The following is an 8,219-nucleotide window of genomic DNA, read 5'->3' on the forward strand; positions in this document are numbered from 1 at the left end:
AGCCATTATTTGTGAATCTATTTTTACATTTTGGTTTATTTATTTTCTTGTTTAAATCTTTACTTACTTAATCTTTCTGTGATTATTTCAGGTGTTTATGAGTATTGACCAGATTATCGACTTACTCCCTGTGGACCCTGAAATAGAACAAACCTTTCGACAGTGAAGAAGACAAGCGAACCATAGAAGGACCGAACAGATAAACTTTGAGAATATGAATCAAGGAAAGGGAGCAAACCTTGCACAGAATCCTATCCTTATTTCTGATGATAAGGATAGAGCTTTATGATAGTATGTCGTGCCAGTATTTAACGATCTTAATCTGGGTATTAGGAGACCCAAAATTGAGGCACAATAATTTGAGCTGAATCCAGTCATGTTCCAGATGCTTCAGACTTTGAGCCAATTCAGTGGAATGCCTACTGAAGATCCTCATTTTCACTTAAGACTATTTGTGGAAGTGAGCTATTCTTTCAAGTTTGCCGGAGTACCCGAAGATGCATTACGACTAAAGCTGTTCCCATATTCACTAAGGGACAGAGCTCGTGCCTAGTTGAACTCATTGCCACTGAACTCCATTTCTACATGGCAAGAGTTAGCTGAGAGATTCCTCATGAAGTATTTCCCACTGAGCAAGGATGCCAAGTTGGGGAATGAGATCACTGCCTTACAACAAATGGATGATGAGTCTCTATATGAGGCATGGGAAAGGTACAAAGAGTTATTACGAAAGTGCCCTCATCATGGAATCCCACATTGCATTCAACTTGAGACATTCTATATTCGTCTCAACGCTCACATGAGGATGGTTGTGGATGCCTCTGCTAATGGTGTTCTCCTTTCTAAGTCTTATAATGAGGCTTACAAAATTATTGAGAAGATTGGTAGCAACAATTATCAATGGCCAACCAATCGAGCAGCGTCAGGCAAACGAGTCGCTGGAATACATGAAGTGGACGCTCTCACTTTACTCGCATCCCAAGTATGTTCAATATCCTCAATGCTTAAGAATCTTACCACTAATGAGTCTAACAGTTTTGCAGCCCAACCACCTAACCAATTTGAGAATATAGCCTGTGTTATTGTGGGGAAGGACATTTGTTTGAAGAATGTACATCGAACCCTGAATCCGTATATTACATGGGTAACCAAAACCAAAACTGAGGGAGGCAAGGACTGCAATCCAACTTTTATAACTCATCGTGGCAAAATCACCTGAATTTTTCTTGGAGTAACCAAGGGGCTGGAACCAGTAGCACTTACGCCCAACCTAGACCAACTCAGCCGCCTAGTTTTCCCCAACAAGTTCAGAAACCAACCCAAGCAGAACCATCCAATAGCTTAGAGAATTTATTGAAGGCATACATGGCGAAAAACGACGCCACTCTAAGGAATTTGGAGAATTAAGTGGGCCAGCTTGCTACTAAGCTCAGGAACGGACCACAAGGTGCTCTACATAGTGACATGGAGAATCTGAGAAATCTAGGAAGGAACATTGTAAAGAGTTGACATTGAGGAGTGGAAAGATAGTAGAGCCCAACACTGTTGAAGGCTAACGCTCAAGATTCAGAAGAAGTTCAACCAAGTGTTGAAATTCCAATTTCACCAGAACCAAAATCTGCAAAACCCGACAAAGTAACCTCAGGACCAGCTAATTCTGATGAACTAACAATGTCGTTAGATGTAGAATTACCGCCAAAGACGAATCAACCAGAATCAGTCCCAATAATGAAACCACCACCACCCTACCCTCAAAGACTTCAGAAACAGAAGAAGAAGATTCAATTCAATAAGTTCCTTGACGTACTCAAGCAACTTCACATCAACATCTCATTGGTTGAAGCACTTGAGCAAATGTCGAACTACGTCAACTTCATGAAAGATATCTTGTCTAAGAAACAAAAACTTGGAGAATTTGAGACTGTAGCTCTGACGAAGGAATGCAGTGCATATCTTCAAGACAAACTACCCCAAAATTGAAGGATCTTGGATGTTTTACCATACCGTGCAACATTGGAGCAACATATTGTAGTAAGGCATTATATGACTTAGATGTAAGTATCAACTTGATGCCTATGTCAATATTTAGGAAGTTGGGGATAGGAGAAGTTAGACCAACTACAGTTACGCTTCAACTAGCAGATCGATCCTTAGCACATCTAGAAGGAAAAATTGGGGACGTATTGGTATGTGTAGATAAGTTTATCTTCCCTGTTGACTTTGTAATTCTAGATTTTGAAGCAGACAAAGAAGTAGCAATCATCCTAGGAAAGCCGTTCCTAGCAACTGGAAAGACCCTTATTGATGTGCAGAAGGGCGAGCTCTGCAGTTTCCTGACACAATGGATGATTGCTCTGCAGTGTTCGATTTAGAGGATTTAATAGTGGAAAAGGAACTCAACTGTGTTGAGGACCCACTAGGAAGAATTTTAACATCAAATCCTCCAAATGATGAAGAGGAGGATGAATACTTAGCTTTGCTAGAAGCTAATCAAAGGGAATTTAATCCGCAATCTCATTTTGAATCTTTGGAGTTAGAAAAGAGGGACTATTATCAACCAAAAGCGTCGATCGAGGAGCCACCTAAATTAGAACTCAAGGTATTACCTTCTCATTTAAAATACGTTTATTTAGGTAATGCTTCTACTCTGCCTGTGATTGTTTCAGCAGAATTGACCACTAAGCAATAAGAGAAACTTATCTTATTTCTGAAACAATTCAAGAAGGCCATCAGATGGACCATAGCCGATATTCGTGGCATTAGTCCATCTGTATGAATGCACAAGATTATCCTGGAAGATGACAAAAAAGGGACGACCGATGGACAATGAAGACTGAACCCCATCATGAAAGACGTAGTAACAAAAGAGATCATCAAGTGGTTAGATGCATGCATCATCTATCCCATCTCAGACAGTTCATGGGTAAGCCCGGTCCAGTGCGTGCCAAAAAAAGAGGTATCACGATCGTAGAGAACGAGAACAATGAGTTGATACCAACTAGAACGGTTACGGGATGGAGAATCTGTATTGATTATCAGAAGCTGAACAAGGCGACTATGAAAGATAACTTTCCTTTGTCGTTCTTGGACCAGATGCTAGATAGACTCGCAGGACAAGATTACTAATTTTTTATCGATGGATACTCAGGGTATAACAAAATTACAGTAGCTCCGGAACATCAACACAAAATGACATTCACCTACCCGTACGGTACGTTTGCATTTAGACGCATGCCATTTGGTTTATGTAATGCACCTGCTACATTTCAAAGATGTATGATATCTATTTTTACTGACATGGTTGAGAAATATTTGGAATTTTTTATGGACAATTTTTCAGTATTCGGAGATACTTACGATGATTGCTTAACCAATCTAACTAAGGTGCTAAGGCGATGCGAAGAAACGAATCTCGTACTCAACTGGGAAAAGTGCCATTTTATGGTACGAGAAGGAATGGCCTTATCAAATTCTGTCACTTCTAAGAAACTCATCTGATTACACCTTTAGTCTTTAACCCTTGTAGTTCACATTCGATTAATTCTAACCAGCACCCCACATATTAGCTAGTATGGGACCACATTGGTCACTAGATGTACTATATGATTGACATGGAATCATACCTTATAACCATTCCTTTCATGATTCCACTTCAATCTCACTTATCATTGTAGTCTGATGAGAATCCTTGTCTATTTATTTTCCATTTTAGAGTTAACCCCTTCTAAATGCCGAAAAGAGCTTTTGGGTGAACACTACTTCGCCAAAATTACTTTTTTATACTATTTGTTGTTTTCATATATATATTCTTACCGGTATTTCTTGATTCATCATACTTACCTTTCTTCAGATTTGACCATGAGCTTTGTTCCTTCAGAATATCCTATACATTCTCCAAACCAGAGTTCACCATGGGTTCCTTTCCTTTCGTTCAGAATCTATCAAATCAAGGCATCACTAGCGCACTCATAAAGTCCTTATACTTAATCGAATCCTAAATTTGTGCACTTGAAACTTATTCTTAAGCCCTACTTTTATAAACAACAATTACATAGTCAAGACTTCGCCGGGTGGGATGTTACAACTCTCCCCTACTTCACAAATTTCGTACTCAAAATTTTCATGCTTCTAAGAATCCAATTGCCTAAGGAAGTTGATTGTACATAGCAGCCACTCATCGGAGACAATACAACTTACTCATCATGCTCTGCTTCTCTATTACTGGCATATCCTTCAAAAATCTTCTCGAAAAACGTCACTTATCTACTTTTGAGGGAAACAATTAAATTTTTGGCAGCTAAGAACTTAAGTGTGAATCTTTCGCGATTTAATTGGAAAGCTATTAAACTTGTATTAAAGAATTTAAATAGTCGTCTGAGGCTTACCATCTTATGCGTGATAAACCTTATTTAATTTTTTGTTTCAACACTCTTTTCCTATGACAGATGTCAATATTTTATTTGGAGAAGTTGGACGGTTTCACTAAATAAACTTTTTGGGCAAGACTCGTTCCGTCTATAAATGAAGTGTGCTTCTGCCTTTACCTTTGCAAGGTTAATCGAGCCCCTATCCTTTCTTTGTTAAATTTTTGCCACTTTCCTTATCCTCAGCTTCAACCTCTTTTTTCCTTATTTACCTTCTTCCTTTCTTTCTATTATTCTAGAAGAAAAAAAAAGAGTAAACTTCCCCTTAAGGAAAATCACCTTCGCGCCAAAGAAAGCCTCAATTCTAACATTTTAGTCCCACATGAGTCCTTTGAAGCTTGAGGATACTTTCCTCAACAATAAAGTTCCCATCATAAAACTAGATAGCCATCAAAAAGCCATTAGAGTGAATTACTCATAGCCTTATCCATCGTGTTCCTCGGTGAACCTTGGCTAAAAGAAAGACTTAGATTCTTGTATGGGTTACCTAATTTCCCACTATCCATTCTTACGAGGGTCTTCCAACAACACCTTGCGACCAAAAGAGATTCTTTAAAAGATCATATGAGATCCCCCTAGTGGATCACAACATGATATGGTGCAAAAATGCCATCATGCTTGTTGAGCATGATCTTTTTATTCGTCCATCAAGGCAACCTCCATCAAGGCCTCTTTTAGCATTGTTCTTCAGCTTTCTGAGGTCTCTGGTTAAAATCAGACTTAAAAGGTCACTCTTTTTCCAACACACTTACCATGTTGTTTAATGACATTTCCTCACATCGACCATCACTAGTCATTTCAATGCATTTTCACCAGCTCTACACAGATATGGAGAGTTGGTGATGCATACCTAATAGACTAAGCCAGATGTGGCCTTATGCATACAAGGTCCTTTTATCTTCCCTCTTGGTCCAAGAACCGACTAAACTGTACTCTGATACCAAACCTGTAATGCCCTCCACCTAACCCGATGAACCAGATCCAAGTATTGAGTGTTACGTCCTATAACAGGTGTAACTTAAACTTTTTGCCTATGTACAAGTTCTATCATGAATATGACTAATTCTCTTGTAGGCATACATTTTATGGACTACAAATACATTTCTTATTAATAAAATTTCATCAATTTCTATTTTATCTCTTGGCCTATTGTATATATATAGGAAAGCTACTTAATAAATTTATGCTCAGGTTTAAGCATGCCACTTAACTTCCTCTGTATACATAGCAATCCATCGTGCCACTTCTTTTTTATGAGAACCTGGCATCGTCCCTCTGTCGTATACTTCTTCGCAACATGAAACATGAAGTAATCTTCATAAGTTTATAAAAACATAGTGAGGAAAACATTAAATATCTGATTCATTATATCAAGCGTGATCGATGCTTCACATGTCCTTCATGTGTCTTTTAACTTTCCATTATCCCTTCTGGTTATTACTTCACTAAGATTTTTTCTAACTGACTATTATTACCCTTTCCTACCTTAAACCTTTGTCTTCATCTCAGGATCTTTAAGGACAAACCTTTCTTTCACATTTCTTAAGCATTCACTCTATTAGGCTTCAGATTCAAGGTCCAAACTCCAATTGTCGTTTCTTTCCACTGAGCACATTATACTTGATCTCTTAACTTTCTATGTCCCTACTTAAATCTTACCTTTACATAGTCTTAAATCATTTCGTTTAACTTATTTACAGACTTAATATATTATTTCTTACTAACTAACTTTTCCACTACCTCCGGGTGAGGTAGACTGCGCCTATCACTTAACCTAGAGTTCGCAGAGATTTTCCTTACTTCAAAATGTCATTTATCGTGCCTATAACACATATCCTGCATTTGCCACCTATTATGGTGCTCTCTAGCTTCACTGTTCCTTTCTCATTTTTATGCAAGGTTTGCCATGTCATTTACATACGGTGCCTTTCCTTTAGAGTTCTCTAGGTACTTAGTTTCTTCTACTTGTGTATACAGTATCTCTTATACTTATCATACCTTCAGAGTCCTCTCTTTACTTTCCCATTAGAGAACCATACATGCCATTTCTTTCCTAATTCCTTACACCCCATTCATTCAAAATTTACCGTGAAGGCATTCCTTCATTTGAATAACCACAAGAGCTTCTTTTCTATTCGCCACTAGGACTTTTATTTACAGATTTGCCACCAAGGCATCCTATCCTTCAGTTATGCCATGAAGGGGTTTCTTTTTAGATATAGCCATGAAGGCTTCCTTTATGAAAAATTCCATAAAGGATTTCCTGTCCAGAGTATTGCCACAAAAGTTGTCCTTTACGTTCAGTACTCGCCACAAAGGTTTTCCTGTCCAAAGTAATGCCACAAAGGCTGTCATTTACATTTAGTACTCACCACAAAGGTTTTATTATCTACAGTATAGCCACAAAGGTTGTCCTTTTCATTCAGTACTCGCCACAAAGGCTTTCCTTCTCTTGGTGATTCAGACGATGGGGATTTTTCTAGACTCACAATTACTGAGGTTTGTCCATCATTGTCCTGGGACATACAGAGAACCACATTGCCAATAAACATCATTAAATTTTCTATATGATGTACCAGTTACGGTCTTACAAAATATGGTATTATTCCCATATAATGCCATAACACACCAGTTACTGTCTTACACGATATGATCTTCAATGCTATGGCCATGGACTTGTACTTTTAGATATTCGTTTTAGTCTCGACGAACCCCTTTGAGGACTCTAGAGACAGACACATACTATTCATACTTAGACCCATCTTTCACAAACTCATTATATCTTAACTTAATCATAACAGACACATTAACACATTTCTATTACCCAAACACAAGCATTCTTTACCCTCAAGATTTATGTTATCCATTCGTCCAAGTTAATAAGTCTTATGTTCCTCATCAGAGTCATTACATCATACTTTGTTAGTTTCATTCTCACAATTTGATCACTTAGTCTAGAATTTCCTAGATCATACATACTACATAAAAAAGTCAGCTTAAAGAATCACCTGATAACCTCAAATGGCATCTGAACTTTAGATTCAACATTCAGTAAGGTGTTATAACCTCCTCTGCCTTGTAGAATAGAAACACTTCATTATAACCCATCTGGGAACCATTATCATCATTTTAAACATAGATATATCACTAAGCCCTATTTTTTCCAAGCATACTTACAGATTTGTGTTCCTTAACAGACAGAGCTACGAAACGTACCTTGTAGTGAAGAAAACCACTAGAAATACCCAAGATTCCAAACTCAGTTACGATAAATGTTTCTATGTCTTTTTAGCCCTAAATCTTTTTCGTTTTTAGAGGTAAAAAGGAAACAAGATAACCTCTCCTTAACCTAATCGAAGTGTCCTTTCAACTTAACTCAAGTGTTCATGGGAACTTGGTAAACATCACATCATGGATGACTGGCCTTATCAAAATATGTCACTTCTAAGAAACTTATCTGATTTCTCCTTTAACCTTTAACCCTTATAATTCGCGTTCGATTAATTCCTAACCAACACCTCACACAATAGCTAACATGGGACTATATTGGTCACTAGATGTACTATATCATTGGCGTGGACTCATACCTTATAACCATTCCTTTCATGAGTGAAACTTCAATCTCACTTTTCATCGTAATTTGATGACAATCCTTGTCTATTTATTTTCAATTTCAGAGTTCGCTCGTTCTATACACCAAAAAAGGCTTTTGGGTGACTACTTCACCAATAATACTTCTTTATACTATCTGTTGTTTTCATATATATATTCTTACCAGTACTCCTTGATTCGCCA

General features: G+C 37.7%; 1 non-coding gene across 1 annotated transcript; it reads right to left on the reverse strand.

Annotated features, from left to right (window-relative positions):
* Positions 1-643: 643 nt before the first annotated feature.
* LOC128032907 (small nucleolar RNA R71) lies at positions 644-750 on the reverse strand. Its single transcript, XR_008189248.1, has one exon. It is a non-coding gene; the product is annotated as a small nucleolar RNA R71 (small nucleolar RNA).
* Between the last annotated feature and the right edge of the window lie 7,469 nt (positions 751-8,219).

Source organism: Gossypium raimondii, chromosome 9, assembly GCF_025698545.1.
Source record: "Gossypium raimondii isolate GPD5lz chromosome 9, ASM2569854v1, whole genome shotgun sequence".
NCBI lineage: Eukaryota > Viridiplantae > Streptophyta > Magnoliopsida > Malvales > Malvaceae > Gossypium > Gossypium raimondii.